We start from the raw sequence: 18,808 nt of genomic DNA on the forward strand, positions 1-18,808 counted from the left end.
TGTGGATGAATTAGGGAGACGTATCGCATTACGTTCACATGCGCCAACTACCATTCAGCAGTTGTGAAGCACACTGTTGGAGGAATGGAACGCCCTACCACAAGATCTCCTTGCCAATCTTGTGGCCAGCGTGGGAGCATGCATTGCGTCCGTGGTGGTCACACACCCTATTAAGAACCCTGTCCGGCCTTTTTTAATGCCAAAGGGACCATCATAAACTGCAGTGACATAAGAGTAATTACACTCCTGGAAATGGAAAAAAGAACACATTGACACCGGTGTGTCAGACCCACCATACTTGCTCCGGACACTGCGAGAGGGCTGTACAAGCAATGATCACACGCACGGCACAGCGGACACACCAGGAACCGCGGTGTTGGCCGTCGAATGGCGCTAGCTGCGCAGCATTTGTCCACCGCCGCCGTCAGTGTCAGCCAGTTTGCCGTGGCATACGGAGCTCCATCGCAGTCTTTAACACTGGTAGCATGCCGCGACAGCGTGGACGTGAACCGTATGTGCAGTTGACGGACTTTGAGCGAGGGCGTATAGTGGGCATGCGGGAGGCCGGGTGGACGTACCGCCGAATTGCTCAACACGTGGGGCGTGAGGTCTCCACAGTACATCGATGTTGTCGCCAGTGGTCGGCGGAAGGTGCACGTGCCCGTCGACCTGGGACCGGACCGCAGCGACGCACGGATGCACGCCAAGACCGTAGGATCCTACGCAGTGCCGTAGGGGACCGCACCGCCACTTCCCAGCAAATTAGGGACACTGTTGCTCCTGGGGTATCGGCGAGGACCATTCGCAACCGTCTCCATGAAGCTGGGCTACGGTCCCGCATGCCGTTAGGCCGTCTTTCGCTCACGCCCCAACATCGTGCAGCCCTCCTCCAGTGGTGTCGCGACAGGCGTGAATGGAGGGACGAATGGAGACGTGTCGTCTTCAGCGATGAGAGTCGCTTCTGCCTTGGTGCCAATGATGGTCGTATGCGTTTTTGGTGCCGTGCAGGTGAGCGCCACAATCAGGACTGCATACGACCGAGGCACACAGGGCCAACACCCGGCATCATGGTGTGGGGAGCGATCTCCTACACTGGCCGTACACCACTGATGATCGTCGAGGGGACACTGAATAGTGCACGGTACATCCAAACCGTCATCGAACCCATCGTTCTACCATTCCTAGACCGGCAAGGGAACTTGCTGTTCCAACAGGACAATGCACGTCCGCATGTATCCCGTGCCACCCAACGTGCTCTAGAAGGTGTAAGTCAACTACCGTGGCCAGCAAGATCTCCGGATCTGTCCCCCATTGAGCATGTTTGGGACTGGCTGAAGCGTCGTCTCACGCGGTCTGCACGTCCAGCACGAACGCTGGTCCAACTGAGGCGCCAGGTGGAAATGGCATGGCAAGCCGTTCCACAGGACTACATCCAGCATCTCTACGATCGTCTCCATGGGAGAATAGCAGCCTGCATTGCTGCGAAAGGTGGATATACACTGTACTAGTGCCGACATTGTGCATGCTCTGTTGCCTGTGTCTATGTGCCTGTGGTTCTGTCAGTGTGATCATGTGATGTATCTGACCCCAGGAATGTGTCAATAAAGTTTCCCCTTCCTGGGACAATGAATTCCCGGTGTTCTTATTTCAATTTCCAGGAGTGTATTATCTTTGAATAAAAGTGTCATTTCTGTTCGTCTCATTTCGTATATCTTCCGGTTATCTTCTGCGCTACACTGTAGCAGTTCTTTTATGTACGGAGCAAGTTTCATCGAGCTATGTTACGTGTTAGTGACACATCCTACGACAGTTACTTTCGTCCTTCAATTTTGAACTCCATTGTAATATTGCTTGATGGGGTACTTACGCGCTAATAAGCGTATGGTTTCTTGGAATGGTTCTGTAACTATTAAAGCGGAATTGGGTGGCCTGGAACTTGAGTTCACCTAGGCCGGTTCCTCGTGTCCAGATAACTTCACAGTCAGACTGAATTTCAATGTCGATGGACACAATATTTTTTTAGACTGCAATGAACACCCCCTACCCCCTACCCCCCCCCCCCCCCAAAGGCCTCCTCTGACGGTTAACCTGCCTTTTCGATATGCCTTCCATACCTCGTTAAATGTTTCTGATCTTTCCACTACTAGGCGCTTCAGTCCAGAACCGCAATGCTGCTACTGTCGCAAGTTCGAATCCTGCCTCGGTCACGGATGTGTGTGATGTCCTTAGGTTAGTTAGGTTTAAGTAGTTCTAAGTCTAGGGGACTGATGACCTCAGATGTTAAGTCCCATAGTGCTTAGCGCCATTTGAACCGTCTTTCTACTACGGATTTCGAATATAACTTGAGCGCGACAGCTTTCCTAGAGTGCGGTAAATTTATTCTCTTTGTTACGAATGCATCGGCAATTTACTGCTAAAATCTTGACATCCGAAGTGTCTTAACTTTTTAAGTGATCAGATTTCGCTCTCTACGTATCGACTGACCAGTGTTTATCAGAGGACCCCATACTCTCGCTGAGCTTTAAAAAACAAACCATGTCCAGTCGACGAGTCTTCCACTACTCGAATAGCTGCTTTCTCTGTGCAGTGCACCCCTGACCTATCAAGACGAATTCTATAATTCTTCATCCCGTAACGCAGGTATAGCGAGCCAATACCGCCGCACAGTCGACGTGGCCTCTGGCTATCCACTCGGTTCCAGTCCAAAGATCCTCGATAAATTATGGGTACGATACTGTAATTTGTAAGCTCTGCTTGCACAGTGCGAGCTAGGCCAGTAGACCTCATCACATCCGCCAGCTACCAGTATGAACTGAGAATGGCTTCATAACCCAAACGATAGGTGTCATTGATGCCGACATGAGTCACAACTGCAGATGACTGCACCTTGCACCCTCAGTAACCTCAAGCAAGGTCTTCCCCACATCTCTGGTGATCGAGGCCGCCCCCGCCCCTCCCCCTTCCCCGGCAGACATGCCGCTCCCCAAAGTGTTGATTACATTTCCGAAAAATACCGGTTCTTCGTCCTACTACGGGATAGTATAAGGAGATGTTCAACGACACATAAATTTTTGCCGCCATTATCTCATCGTCAGATAAAATACAGACAACCAAGAGTCCGCGCAGCTCCCCCTGTCGGAGGATCGAGTCCTCCCTCGGGCGTGGGTGTGTGTGATGTCCTTGGCGTAAGTTAGTTTAAATTACATTAAATGGTGGGTAAGCTTAGGGACCGATGACCTCAGCAGTTTGGTCCCATAAGACCTTACCACAAATTTCCAAATTTCTAACGAAGAGTGGTGCCGCAGATATTCCGCATTAGAGAGCAAATACCCATCTGACAATCCAGATTGGTTTTCCGTTATTTCTCCCGTCCAGATAGCTATGCACGTTAAAGTGTCCCCTTCCAGGATGGGACGAGCTAGCCCCAGTTCGAATCCGCCTGGCGGGTTTCCGACGAGGGCCAGCGTGCCGACCAACCTGAGTGTGGTTTTTAGGCGGTTTTCCACACCCCATTAAGTGAATACTGGGCTGGTACCCATTTACCGCCTCACATACATGTTACTCAAACGTTTAGAAAACTTTCTGACACTTGAACATAGAATTTACTCTATACGCAGACAGATTGGGTACATGGACTCTGTCCTGGTGACTGATGACCTTAGATGTTCAGTCTTCTTAAATCCATAATCTGCAGCAGCTGGTTTTCCATTATTTCCATAATTTACTTAAGGAAGACGTCGAGATTTTACATCCACATAGACACTCCACAAGCCACCGCATGGTGCGTGGCGGAGGGTACCCTATACCACTACTTGTCTTTTCCAGTCACAAATAAAGCGAGGGAAAAACGACTGGCTGTACGCCTCCGTATGCGCCCGAATTTCTCGTATCTTACCTTCGTGGGCCTTACGCGCGCTGTATGATGGCGGCAGTAGAATCGTTCGCGCAGTAGAATCGTTCGGCAGTCGGGTTCAAACGCCGGTTCTATCAATTTTCTCAATAGTGTTTCTCGAAAAGAACGTCACCTTCCCTCCAGGAATTCCCATTTGAGTTCCCGAAGCATCTCCATAACACTTACGCGTTGTTCGAACCTACCGATAACAAATCTAGCAGCGCGGCTCTGAATTGCTTCGATATCTTCCTTCAATCTGACCTGGTACGGACCCCAAACACTTGAGCAGTACTCAAGAATAGGTCGCACCAGCGTCCTATATGCGGTCTCCTTCATAGGTGAACCACTTTTTCCTAAAATTCTCCCAATAAACCGAGGTCGACCATTCGCCTTCCCTACCACAGTTCCCACATGCTCGTTCCACTTTATATTGCTTTGCAACGTTACGCCCAGGTATTTAAACGTGTTGACTATGTCAAGTAGGACACTAGTAGTACTGTATCCAAACATTACAGATTTGTTCTTCCTACTCATTCATGGCACCAACTAGAAATTTTGTCTAAGTTGTCTTGTATCTTCCTACAGTCACTCAGCTTCGACACCTTGCCGTACACCACGGCAATATCAGAAAAGAACCGCAGATTGCTGCCCACCCTGTCCGCCAAATCATTTATGTATATAGAGAACAACGGCGGTCCTATCGCACTTCCATGGGGCACCTTGTCTCTGCTCCTTCGAGAAGCGCACGCCGATTTTTTTCCCTACACGTCCTCACTCCAAGCTTGTGTTCTCACTCCAAGCTTGTGTTCCGTTTCTAACGACCCCGACGGGACGTTAGAACCTTATCTTCCTGTTTTCCTTCGTTCCACACAAAATTGTACCGTAGTTGAGTGTGTAGCGTCGCAGGTTACTTACGAGGAGGTCCCAGATTCGATTTCAGGTGAACACCTCGGATTTTTCTTAAGAGGGAAGATGTAGATTGGGCTCCAAAAAGGTTCGTAATGCCAAATGGAAAACCGCTCGATTTAATCAGGGACAAAAATGACAGCTAGCTGCCGAAGCAGTGTCAAATTGAAAAGCTGGTACCAGGCATGTAGCCCCACGACTTTTATAGGCAAGATACTGCCATGTCCCCAGGCGTGGTATGGCTGCACTCTATGTAGCAAATATAACACACTCAAATAAAACGCGGCACATTGACGCTAGCACGCTGCACCTGTAAAGTCTTCTTGTCACAACAGGAATCCCTGAATCACAAGACAATACCCTATGCTGAAGTCGCTTTGATTTACTTTTTCTCGTCGGCAAGCACGACACATACATACGGGCCTGGTAGTGTTGCTCGCTTACAGCCATCCCCTCTCCAGCTAAGACGGGGCTGTTTCTCGGCTGCTGGGAGCAGCCAGCGGAACAACAGAGAGAGTCCCAGCTGTGCTTGGCTGCAGCGTAACACAGCGCAGTTCCTTTCTGTCTATGTGACCTACTAGTTAAAGCACGACAGCTCGGTTCCCTGCTTTTGTAGCCCTCATAGGGAATCTTGAGGACTCTGAACAACTTTCTCTACTGGCATCACACAAACTGAAGAGCACTTAGTGAATCAGAGCATAAAAGAAAGTACAGCCAACACCAGATCTGCTCCATTGCGCCCAAGGTCGCATTAAATATTACATCAAACACGGATAATTTATTAGGGACCTTATTTCTGACAAAATGTTCTTAGTAGAGGTAGCACCCACGTGAAGACGGCCGTCTAGCTGTAATAACCGTATAAATTAAGTTAATGTATCGGTATAAAAATACGTTCTCTGATAAGTCCTTCTTGTACACTATAAGATCTAAAATAAGCTTTATCTCACAAATAGATCAAGACGTCAATCGGATCCAGTCCTGGCTGGAGACAATAACCTTAGTCTCACAAAATACCAGTAGGTCACGCTTTGATACAGACGAAAAAAAGACTCGTCGTTTCCCATCGATTTATAAAAATTCGTTATATCATTAGGCGAAGAGCGAATCAGTCTGCTGGGGGTTGTGAAACAGACAATAACCTATGCTCCTTCCTCATCACAAAAAGTTGCCATGATTTGACTACGAGCAGCTTACGAGCCTTGGCGCAGACGATAGGTAAAAGGTTACTTCCGAATGTCTCCGTGGGCGGATCTGCTGTCCCCGCATGGTGGATGCGTCTTGCTTTTTCATATGCGTAGATCTTGCTGATCTGTGTATCATGTCATCGCAGAAGAGGGAAGCAAGGCCTTTTAAGAGCTAGAGCGAATTTATTCTGTATGCGCTCCACGATACATGATGGAATCACGTAAGATGTTTAATGCTACGAGGTATTCGCTCTTAGTCCACTTTAGCGTGGCAGCCATTTCTAATTACCACCAAATATGAAATCCTGAAAACTCACCAGTTGCTTAAATAATTGAGAAAGTGTTCCTGACCTGCAGTTTGGACTGTAAAGTAAAAATCAGCACATAAAATCTTCTCAGAGGACGAGAATATGTTACTTCCCTAAGTTTATAGACTCCCAATTGTCAGCTAAAACAAATGAATTGTCATGAAAAGGATAGAAGACTAACACAAAAGCGACGATTCGTCCCTTTTAACTAGATAGCGAAAGAGTCTACGGTCGTGGAAAGGAGGCTGTGCTTGTGAGAGGAGTGAGGCAGGTTTGTAGTCTATCCCTTATGTTTTTAAATCTGGGAATATGTAACACAGTACAGAAAACTAATGACGACTTAAGAAAGAAAATTGAAGATAAGAGAGGAAAAAAATTAACTTTGAGGCTGCCCGATGACTTGGTAATTGTGTCAAAGATGGAAAAGAACATTGAAGATCAGTTGAACAGAATGGATAGTTATACATGCTTATTTACTTCGATCACAGTTGCGGTTTCGGATTTTATCGGCCATCTTCAGAACTGAGCATATTAGTCACAGAGTGACGCGTGAAATACGTCGCTGTGTATGGCTGCTCAGCGTTCGAATACTCAAGGTGAACATCCAGGTACTTCCATTCCAGAGAATTCTTCTTCAAAAGCGAGAAAAGTCTCCCAACAACCTCATTTCACTGAAAGTATTACAGGTGAACTGATTCTGATAATATAACGAGATGTTCTAACAACCCTTAAGAGGGTCTTCGTGTACTGCAACTTGTCTCAGGCAATGCTAAATATGCGTATGTAGAGAGATGAGTTCTATGAATGGAGATGAAACTGAATTCACTAGCGTCTTTCTTCAGGGTAGGCTAATACAATGCCGGAAGAAATTTACACCCTGCCTGGCGTTGCTACGAAAAATCATTGCTTTACTACTGTGTTTCTTGGCAATGTGTCACGACCCAAATCAATCTACAGACCTATTTATTTCGTGAAAAATATTTTATATTGGTTATATTCCAAACTTCTAATATCATATATAAAGTAAGTTGCTATTAAAAGTATTCTGTATTAAATAAGTATGTTTACTCCCTAGGCCGTTCCCAGGCGAATTTTTATTCCAGTGTAAGTATTGCTCTTCACCCAAGCTGTGCTGGAAAACGTCAAATGTCCGCAGCTCGTGGTCGTGCGGTAGCGTTCTCGCTTCCCACGCACGGGTTCCCGGGTTCGATTCCCGGCGGGGTCACGGATTTTCTCTGCCTCGTGATGACTGGGTGTTGTGTGCTGTCCTTAGGTTAGTTAGGTTTAAGTAGTTCTAAGTTATAGGGGACTGATGACCATAGATGTTAAGTCCCACAGTGCTCAGAGCCATTTGAGCCATTTTCTTTTGAAAACGTCAAATACCGAAACTGGTCGTTTATTAAAGAACACTTTTTATCAGCAGGTTACGTTGTAACACGATGTCATTTCTAAAGTTAATTTTGCGGAGCCTGTGGGACGAAGAATTGAATACAGGAATCTTCTTAACGATTCTGGTCTTCTGTTCTCGGTCAAGCAACGACACTGCACCCCCTACTTCCGAAAGAGTGGAAGTTCCGTTGTAGGTGAACTGTCACATCTTAGGTTCTTAGTTGTTGTAAGGGCTGTCAAACTAATGTCTCACGTGTTTCGTGCGATGTACATGTGTGATCGACAACATACTGGAGACTATCTCTACGATGGAGACAACCACTGATTGTACAGTAACCTATCAGTCTTGCTCGCAATCCATTTTGGCAGCCATCCTTCAACGTCTTCCTTCCCAAATATGTGGACCCAGTGTAGTGGGATAAATTGAAGCGTCACCCATCCACCAATGTCAGCCCAGTTTGCAGGTGAATATAAGTTTAATTTAGTTTTGTTTATGTATTTTTTGTAATATTTGTAATGGTTGTGAATTGTCTAAGGTTTTTGTATTTTTTTTATGTTTCATGTACGGAGAGGGCGGTGCAACGAACGGAGACAGCATCTTCGCTCCCAGGACCAGAGAGAAAATTGCTGGCCACTATACGTCGCGGGTCGACAGCCAAAGAGCAACAGAAGATCCTGTAACCGAATTGTTGCGTCGTGCTTCTAAAAATCAAATAAATGAGAAATTGTAATGTTTTGTACAACAATGACATCATAGGAAGTTTAATCTTATTGAAAATGTTAGTTTTTGTCTCGTCAAGGCTCAGGTTCACGTCTGTATGTAGGAAGATAATAAACTAGTGGATGCTATTAAAGTTGAAATACGTGTCCGAGGATTTATTTATGAAGAATTACGTGAATGAATTAATAATATATTTGACAAGATTATTGAATTTTTGACAGCGTTCATCGCGACTTTGAATCTCAAAAAGTTTATTCAATGTGGTTCTATTATCGATTAAATCAGATAACGTGTATCAATATAATTTCTGAGGAGAAACAAACGACATCTAAAATTGAAAAAGTTTACGCAAACCAATTGGCCCGAGTGACGTAATTCTGTGCATACGACTCAAACGATGTTTTACAGTGTCGTTCAAGAACCATTCTGATACAATTTAAAAAGAATATAAATAATTTTGAAGTGGGTTGTAACTGACGCAGGTGACGAAGTCTACACACGGTCATATGTCGAAAGGAAATCATTTATAAGAAACTTACGTCGTTACACTACACCAGACAAGAAAGCATTTGCTAAATTGTCGAGCACTGTTAGTTTCCCACCGAAAAAAACCTGACAGTGGCGAGAGACGAAAGGATGAAGGTTTGCGTCGAACGTCCTGCCAACGTAGTAGTTCTTGAAGAGGGATTAGCTCAATTATGTGTTTCACTGATCACTTAAACCAAAAACCGTAATGACGATTTATAGCTGACAGTTTTAAAACGATAGAGGACGATTTTGGCCGTGGTCTTATTGGGATATCCAACTCGGCATCCGCCTTAAATGATGTAGAAAGGCCAAGGGAAACCTAAACAGGGGTGGCTGGGCGGGGATTTGAGTCTCGCTGGTACCGAACACTTCGACCACTATGGCACCTCACTCGGGATGGCGGGTAAAGTGAAACGTGTTGTGAAAATGGGAAGGTCGCGAATTGTGCAGCAAATACTTACGTACTGACACTGGGAATGGTAGGCTCTTAAGTTCAACAACGCTGAAATATTCCTTTCAATGCGGCGCGCGGGGTAGTCGCGCGGTCTTGGGCGTCTTGTCACGGTCCGCGCAGCTCCCCCCGTCGGAAGTTCGAGTCCTCCCTCGGGCATGGATGTGTGTGTCGTCTTTAGCGTAAGTTAGTTTAAGTTAGATTAAATAGTGTGTAAGGTTAGCGACCGAAAACCTCAGCAGTTTGGTCCCATAAGGTCTTACCACAAGTTTTCAAATTTTTCCTTTCAGTGACAAATGCAGCCTCTAAGCATTTGGGTACCATGGCATTTAAAATGCGTCACATTAGCAGATGCATGGAGGCCTTTGCTATACTGAAACATCCGGTTTTTCCACGTGTTCTATACCCTTTTAGATTCCAATATGAACTGCTCAGAAAACGTTTTATACCACTTGCGTATCCGTGAACGCATGCGGGCTTACATTCATGGATAGTAGAAGATGACAAAAAAAATAAGCCTTACAAAACAATACACATTAATGTGAACACTTGTCAAAAGTCTGAATAACCACCTTTTACAGCTTGGGTGCGCTGGTAGAGTGACAGTGAGGTTCTTGGAGGTATCGACTCCACTGCCGTGGCCAGTTGTGTTAGTCTTCACTCCTGAGGATCGATGGTGCGAACAGCCAGATCGAAGTATTCCAATAGATTGTCGATTGGATTTAAATCCGGTGCGTTTAGTGACCAGGGGAGTATCATGAACTCATCTTGGTGCTCTCCTCACCACGCACGCACAGTGCGAGTTATGTGACACGTTGCGTTTTCCTCCTGGTAGTTGCAATCGCGTCGAGGGAAAACAAACTGCACGTATGGATGGACATGTCCCCAAAGCTAGATGCGTACCTGCGCTGATCCATTGTACCTATCAGGATGATGAGATCCTCCGGGGAACACCACAAAAATATTCTTCCGACCATAATGCTTCCTCCTGCCTGGACCATTCCGACGATTGTCGCGCGGCCGTACACGCCAATGCCCATCTGTCCGATGGGGCATAAAACGTGATTCATCTGAAAAGGTCGCCTGTCGCCATTCAGTGAAAGTTCAGTTGCGGTATTGGCGTTCAAATTTCAGTTTCGTCGTCAATGAACAGCAGGCAACATGGGTGCACGAACCAGGTGTCTGCTGCAGAGGCTCATTCGCAGCAACATTCGCTGAACGATTGTTGGGGAGACACTATTGGTGGCCCCTTGGTTCATCTGGAGGGCAGCTGCTCAACAGTTGCACGTCTATTCGCCCGTACACGTCGCCGCAGCTGTCGTCCGCCCCTGTCATCTATGACCGTGGTGCGCCACAGTTGCTTCGGCGTCGATTTTGGATAGTGCCATTTTGCCATTCACGGCTCGCTTTAACCATGGTGGCACGCAAACAGTTTACAAACTTAGCCGTTTCGGCAATGCTTCCATCCTTGCCAATGATCATGCCTTTTTGGACGTCAAATATATCGCTTTGTTCCCCATATACAACAACGACCGCGCTTTTTCCGCGTCCCCCCCCCCCCCCCCCCGGCCTCCCGACACACTGTATATATTCTCCACTATTAGTGCTGCCACCTGCCGTCCGTGAGTGATTATTGCACAATGACGTCGAACGTTGACGGTGGTCACATTAATGTGACTGGACCGTGAAAAACAAACTTTGCTGAGAGATAAAAACATTAGCCAAAATGAAGCCACCCTCTTCAAAAATGCACAACTTTGTGCATTTGCGAAATTAAAATGTGCTGCTGACTAACGCTCAACACTATGTTGCTTCGCTTCAATGTCAGCACAAACCGCTGTGTTTTCTTCATTGCTTCATTCCTTCCTATTGGAAGGAGGCATACATGATATGGGTGCAGTGTGCTCGGTCATTATCATCTTGCAAGGTGAATTGATCGCTGATACTTTCGAAAGACGAACCCATCACCGCTATGTTGGCCGTAGGGATGGCAAGAATTGGAGGATCCTATCTTGGTAGTGCACAGCCCTTACTTACCCTCGACAGCGATGAGAGACGCCCTTCCTCTGTACATGAACTAGCCTACAGTATGACTCATCCACCTGTGATAAACGCATGGGACAGCATGCCCGAGACGCAAATCGGTAACTTTGTGCCCCCACACTGTACGATGATACCAGGCGTCAGACAAATCCTGCACTAGTCAGTGAAAATAATCCACCAGGTCCCATTCCAGGTGCTCACTCATTTGCCCACCTTCTTTGGGTATCTCGGTGATGGAAGGCTTTTACTCTTGTTTATAAGAAGGCACAGACTCACCTGCCCGTGTGGTGACTCATGCGTACTGTAAAGCCCTCGCAATTGCCTCTTAATGTCGCGTTCTACTTGGAGTAGCTACGAGTGGTCATTAGCTGGTATTCTTAAGAGCGGGAGACCACAACGAGGAAAGTCTTCAATGTCTTGTGTTTAACGATAGAAGCTGAGTGTTGGAATAATGTCGCTTTACGATAATTCTGAGGACAACATCCCGTGCTAACAATTGTTCTTGCCGTAAAATGAGAACGCACCCAAAGTCGAGGCTTGAGGCATGTTGATAAGCTGAACACCGCACACAAGCCGCCGTGTCCCGTTCACGACTGGAGACACAGCGAACTGCACAGAGGATGTAGGTTTATCTTTGCCTCTATTACACAGGTGGCCGACGCAGCGATTTCCTGTGGTAAAATGAGTGCTGAAAAAGATGTTTGCAACAAAATACGTGCGGATGGCTGTGGTAACTTGGTGACTAGCTGATAAAATCGTTGGGTTTCTCCGATATCAAAATCAATATTTTAAGTTGGCGGTCACCAGGCATCACTAAAATGCGTTACGACTTTGATAATGTTCTGTTGGTTTAGCAGTACTTGCTTAAAGTTCTATACTGAACTTGCGCTCCAAATTTTCAATACAATAGCGATTCACATTTGTTTCTTGCTAAAGAATTGACACTCGTCACTTCAGCATTCATCATTTCTAAGCTGTATGTGACAGACGTACTGTAAAGGAAATTTACCCAACTCTACTTGCACGTACTAGTCTTTAACTACGCATTACTAGTTTGCATCTCACTTTTGAAACTTATATTTTAGACGTAGACAGCTGGAATGATGTATGCCTTCTTGACCCTGTTATGGTACATGTACTTCGCGTGACATTCACTCTAAGTTGCAATAACTGTTTTAACAAGGGGAACACAATTACAACTCCGTCCGAACAGGCCTTGGAAGGCCCAACGGTACCGACAGGCCGCCGTGTCATCCTCAGCCCACAGATGTCACTGGATGCGGATATGGAGGGGCATGTGGTCAGCACACCGCTCTCCCTGCCGTATGTCAGTTTACGAGACCGGAACTTAGAACTACTTAAACCTAACTAACCTAAGGACATCACACACATCCCGAGGCAGAATTCGAACCTGCGACCGTAGCGGGCGCGCGGTTCCGGACTGAAGCGGCTAGAATCGCTCGGCCACACCGGCCGGCCCTTGTGGTACACATTCCACTGCGGCGGACAGCTGTTAACGTCGCTTCTTTGGCGTTTTCAGTCAGTCCTGAGGCTGCAAATGCACACGGCACAGCACAAGCAGGGAGTACCCACTGGAGTAGATTGTGTGCATTTGTAGCCTCAGGACTGATTGAAAACACCAAAGAAGCGGCACTAACAGTTGTTCACTGCAGTGGACATGCGCACCACTGGACTGAGGTAAGATAACGGTCCTATCCTTGGGTTGTTACATATGCTCGGGGTTGCCTGTACTGCTGTTTAATTTTTCCTCCCTCTTGGAATCATCTCGACTGCCTCTACATGCGACGTTCAACTGCCAGCTTACCTCGCACTGGCTACAGCCAGCCTCTAATGTTCCAAGTCTCTAACCGCGTGTAACGCCATCCAAATATGTCACCCTGCTTCCCCACAACTTGGATATTACGGCGTCATAACTGCTATGTCGTAAGACCTCTGCCCACGCAGTATCTTTTCTAACGAATCCATAATGGATTCACGAGGTGTACAGAGACAGTGAAAGATACTCTTTATGAATAAAAATCCGGTGGCTCTCTGTATTTCCTTTTTTTCGTTTTTATTTGAGGCTTTTTGTCATGACCTCGTCAAGCTGTCGCACATGAGAGATGTTACAATATTAGATGAAAGGAAGAAACACATGGACGCTAATGAAAAGCAAACTACGGCGCTACAAGTTATCCGCATATTTGCTCCGAAAAAGTATCGAAAATAAAATAAAAAAAGAAACGAAATACACTCAGCCGGCGGACTTTTATCTATAAAATATACACTATATTTCGATTAAAATAATTTTGTTATCGACATTTCAAGGCCGGCCGCTATGATCGAGCGGTTTTAGGCGCTTCAGTCCGGAACCACGCGGCTGCTACGGTTGGTTGGCTGGTTGGTTGTTTTGGGGAAAGCGACCAGACAGTGAGGTCATCGGTCTCATCGGATTAGGGAAGGACGGGGAAGGAAGTCGGCCGTGCCCTTTGAAAGGAACCATCCCGGCATTTGCCTGGAGCGATTTAGGGAAATCACGGAAAACGTAAATCAGGATGGCCGGACGCGGGATTGAACCGTCGTCCTCCCGAATGTGAGTCCAGTGTCTAACCACTGCGCCACCTCGCTGTACAAGATGTCCAAGTATACCTTCAAGTTCACACCACAATTTTTTTTAATACAGCCTTTGTGCGAGCACAACTCCAGTCCACTGCGATCCGAGACGGCCGGCCGTTGTGGCCGAGCGGTTCTAGGCGCTTCAGTCTGGAACCGCGTGACCGCTACGGTTGCAGGTTCGAATCCTGCCTCGTGAATGAATGTAAGTGATGTCCTTAGGTTAGTTAGGTTTAAGTAGTTCTAAGTTCTAGGGGACTGATGACCTCAGATGTTAAGTCCCATAGTGCTTATAGCCATTTTTAATTTGACATTTCAAGCGAGTCGAGTGATAGGTGCCAGCCACAAGCTAATATAGGATCTTTCTCAAGCATCAAGTGCAATGGCTCTTTTTTTATTGTAAACATCAAATCTCGTGGACATGAGTGCATACAGAAGTTCTGATGTAAAACGGATAATCTGCTTCCCTCCTGGACAACGATTTCTATACAGACCTGACCACTCTGACGACGTAGCGTTTTTATACAGGCTTTATAGTGCTATTAGTCGTAAATCACGTAAGAAAGCATCGAACACTACCCTTTGTGACTATCGTAGTGCCTAATGGCAGTAAAACAAGCCCAGAGCTTACGGTGTGTGTTGGCAGCCTAGCGGCGATGGCCAGTCCAAGTCGAAGTTGTTGGCGTCGTCAAACCTGTACCTCAGCCAGTAATGGCTGAGGTCTTAAAGACTCTACGTCATTCGGCTCTAGCAGTGACTTAACTAGGAACGGCGCTCCTCCCACGCAGCGAAATGCCTGAGCCTTGGGAGAAGCTATTGTGAAATCTCTTTTTACGAGGCGTGGTCGTCTAGAATGGCAAGATTCTGGTTCGGTTCTTAATTTAATTGACAACCTTAATTTGCTATTACAAGTGCAATACAAGTTCGTGACTTAAACGGCACACTTACTAGGAATACTATTATATGCAAAGAGAATGGAAAACACCAATCAAATTGAGCTTATGAGGATTCCGTATTTTACATATTTGAATAGCTTACAGTTCACATATACCAACGACGACAGGAAATATTTTGTAATGCTAGTAGACCATGTACTAAACGAGTCACATGAAGTATTTGAAACACAATCAAACTTTTTTAAATAAATTAATTTGATTTTTTTCCTTCTTGCTATGGACAGCTTTTGTAAAGTTACTGGGTAAGCTTTATTTGAATAGCATGTTTTATTAAACAGCAAAAGGCTATGTTTTCATGGTCCAAGACAGTAGAGATAAATATTTCCATGAAAGATGCCTAATTCAAACGCAATTGTAGACCTGTCCAGAATAAACCTAGGTCCAGTACATCCAACATTAATCTTGCCTAGTAAATGTGAGGCTGTCTATTTTCTATCAGTGAACAAATTGTTCATTAAGTTACCAATAATATGTTTGTTTATTAAAAGTAATGTCAAAGAAGCCAGTGTTTCTATTTCGATAATTCCTACAAACCTAGGAAACGTTCTGTATGTGGCACTAAAATAACTTAATAGCATCAACAAAAACGCATTATCCCTATAAAATGTCTTTAAAATGTCACAGTGAAATTTACTAGACTATAAATATTTCTGTACATGAATGTTATGAGTACATCTTGTCTGTTTACTTTAACAATTTCTATTCAAAAACGTTTTTTCAAGACTTGATTAACATATTGAAGATAACTGTTAGAAAACAGTTATGGGCAAAAGCCTTTCTTATTCACTGTGTGAATCACACTATTCTCCTAATAAATTGAAGTTTTGTAGGATTGATGATATAGCCAACCAATGGATAATGCCATACCTAACAAAAGAATACAGGAAGTTGTACTTATTAATTCAACCAATACAGTCTGGGGACATATTTTTGACTTGGGGGAAATCATGTATGAGGTTACTCACAGCCCAATCTTAAGTCCACTATTATTCCTCATGTATATAAACAATCTTCCATCCAATATACAACAAGCAGAGTTAGTTTTTTTGCAGATGGCACTACTATTGTAATCAATTCAAACATTCATACAAAAACAGAAGGAATGGTAAACAAAGCTCTTAAAAGTATCATTGACTGGTTTTCTACAATTGGTCTCACCCTCAGTTTTAAAAAGACACAACATATTCAGTTCTGCAGATCTACAGGTACTACACCAACGAAAAGTGTAACATATGATGGGGAATTTATAAGTAATGTGGAAACTTAAAAATTCTTAGATGTCCATATCAGTGAGAATTTAAACTGGAAATAGCACACTTTGGAATTCCTAAAACAACTTAGTTCTGTTACGTTTTCACTTAGAACCATTGCAGTTTTTTGGGAGAGAAAAATCAGTAAGTTGACATATTTTGCATGTTTTCCTTTAATGATGTCATATGGAATAACGTTCTGGGGAAACTCATCTTCAAAAAAAGGGTCTTTATTGCTCAAAAAATGTGCTGCAAGTATAAAATGTGGTGCTCACTCACGATCATCTTGTAGACATCTGTTTAAGGAGTTGGGCATTCTGACTACTGCTTCAAAGTATATTTATTCCCTCATGAATTTTTATATAAATAATCCACTACAGCTGAAAAGGAACAATAACGTACATAATTACAATACCAGCAGGAAAAATGATATTCATTATTTCACATTAACATTGTCTATAGCACGAAAGGTGTTGCACAATGCTGCAACAAAACTTTTTGATCACTTACCCACTGATATAAAATGTCTTGACAGACGGCAAAGTAAAATTTGAAGACAAACTGAGAAAGTTTCTGCTTGACAGCTCTTTTTCTATTCCGTAGAAGAATTTCTATTATTGTAATGTGTAATTGGTGGTTGATAGGAACTAGTAACGCACATTTGTATATCGTTTTTCTTTTTTCTTAAAAAAAAAAACATAAAAACTTAGAAATGTCCAACATGTAACCATATCTACAAAATTCATTTTTGATGTGAATCTAAAACGACTCATGGCACGTCATCACGATTTATCGTGCAAAATGATTTATGATACTAACTAAGCAAAGAACTAATGTACGGAGAAAGTACGCCACAAACCTATATAGCAAAAGTTCAGAACATATGAAGATTTTAGAAGTATTGTTAGTATTGTTGTTGGAGGTAATGATCCACTACGTTAATCTGAGTTGGAAAGCGTTCTGAATGACTAAAGGTCATAAATTCGGTGGTAGTAACGGTTAACAAAGCAGAAATTCTGAATTTCTACACGAAAGATCAACGAGGAGTGGGCCGCAAATTGATTTCAGCACTTATACACAACCTATGACATGGAAGCACAACATAGGAATTGTGGAAGTGATCTGCTTTTGCATTACTAAACGCAACATGTTTTATCGTAACATCATCAGCAAAATTTTTATTCCAGCATAACAGAAAGAGAGATACCGATTGCTTAGAATTCAGAAGAAAGATGGATATTCCAGGAAATATCGGGAGAACAAAACAAACAAACCTGACACATCCGAACGTTGGTTGACCTGACAAAACTTCCGACCGTAGAAAGTGTTACAAGACTTTAAAAACATTAAGTACTATAATTCTGAGACACGGATGGGTAGTATTTCGACTGTCTACCAGCTACGAACAGCTAAAGTCCGATATGCGAGCAGGTGAGAAAAAGGAACTAATACTGCTATACTGTCGCATATTTGGATGAAAGTGAGTAACAACACCGTATTTATTCCGAATAAAGGATTTGTCTGGGATATTAGAGAAGCAAAATGTGAAAAAATTGTGACCAGTGCCGAAAAAAATAAGCAACGATACCCTTCACATCAAAACCACAAAGTATCTGGTTCCAGAAATAATAGATTTCATTATTTAAGAGCCACACTGGAGAGCAAAAGATGAAGAAGAAGATCTTCATATCTAAGATGAAAAAGAAGTCCGATGTCTTTGTAAATGACGTTTGATGTAATAGGATTTTGTAGAGCTGGTGTGGTTTTATACACAAACTCGATAGAACCGAAACACGAGCACGGAGATCGTAGATATTTACATGTCACGGTTTGGTAGGTGGATGAATGAGCAAGGAGAGAAGTCATTGGGGAAATGTCTGCGAACGGAGACACAGAGTTATCGGGTTTAGTTAGGCAGTAGGAGTGGCGACTTACCGGCTGCTGTGGCGGCGGGCTTGTACTGGGGCCACGGCGGCAGCGGCGGCGGCGGCGGCGGCGGCGGCGGCACCGTTACGCGACCGCCCTCCCCTCTACACATTCCTCCAGCGCTCCCAGCCTGCGCTCGACGCATGAGAGCGGACACTTCGCTCTCCGCTCGACGCCTCGCTTCGCATCCGACGCCGCTCGGGCCATCTGATTTCTCTTTTTTCCGCGGAAGCTGTTCCTCTGTTGCACTCACGAGGTCACATTGCGCGCCACCTTGTCCCGAAAAAGTGTGCCCACAGTTGGGCTTCTGTAATTCAGAGCTACCTTCTTGTACCTCCCTGGGCTAGTGCACAGCTGAGACAGACGCGGATTGAAAGAAGGGGCAAGGAGGTCGTGACCCTCCCCGAAAAAAAAAGTGGAAACGTTTACATTTTTACATACACTACTTATCAAATTAACAGAATCTTCCGTCGGTTCTTTGTAGAACAACATTATAATAAATGAAATGCACGAGTTTGGTTTTGTTCTACAATATTACTTTTATTGTAAACCGGTTTTCGGCTTACAAGGCCATCTTCAGACATTTACTGAGTATTATCACCATAGAAGTTAAATGTTAGCAGACAACATTGGAAGAG

General features: G+C 44.6%; 1 protein-coding gene across 1 annotated transcript in view; it reads right to left on the minus strand.

Annotated features, from left to right (window-relative positions):
- Window positions 1-18,225, minus strand: part of LOC124555374 (RNA-binding protein 12-like) — a 104,992-nt gene extending 86,767 nt beyond the window's left edge. Inside the window, exon 1 of the mRNA XM_047129263.1 lies at window positions 18,180-18,225. The gene's annotated coding sequence lies outside the window, so the exon portion shown is untranslated. The remainder of the gene's footprint in view (window positions 1-18,179) is intronic.
- Between the last annotated feature and the right edge of the window lie 583 nt (window positions 18,226-18,808).

Source organism: Schistocerca americana, chromosome X, assembly GCF_021461395.2.
Source record: "Schistocerca americana isolate TAMUIC-IGC-003095 chromosome X, iqSchAmer2.1, whole genome shotgun sequence".
Taxonomy (NCBI): domain Eukaryota; kingdom Metazoa; phylum Arthropoda; class Insecta; order Orthoptera; family Acrididae; genus Schistocerca; species Schistocerca americana.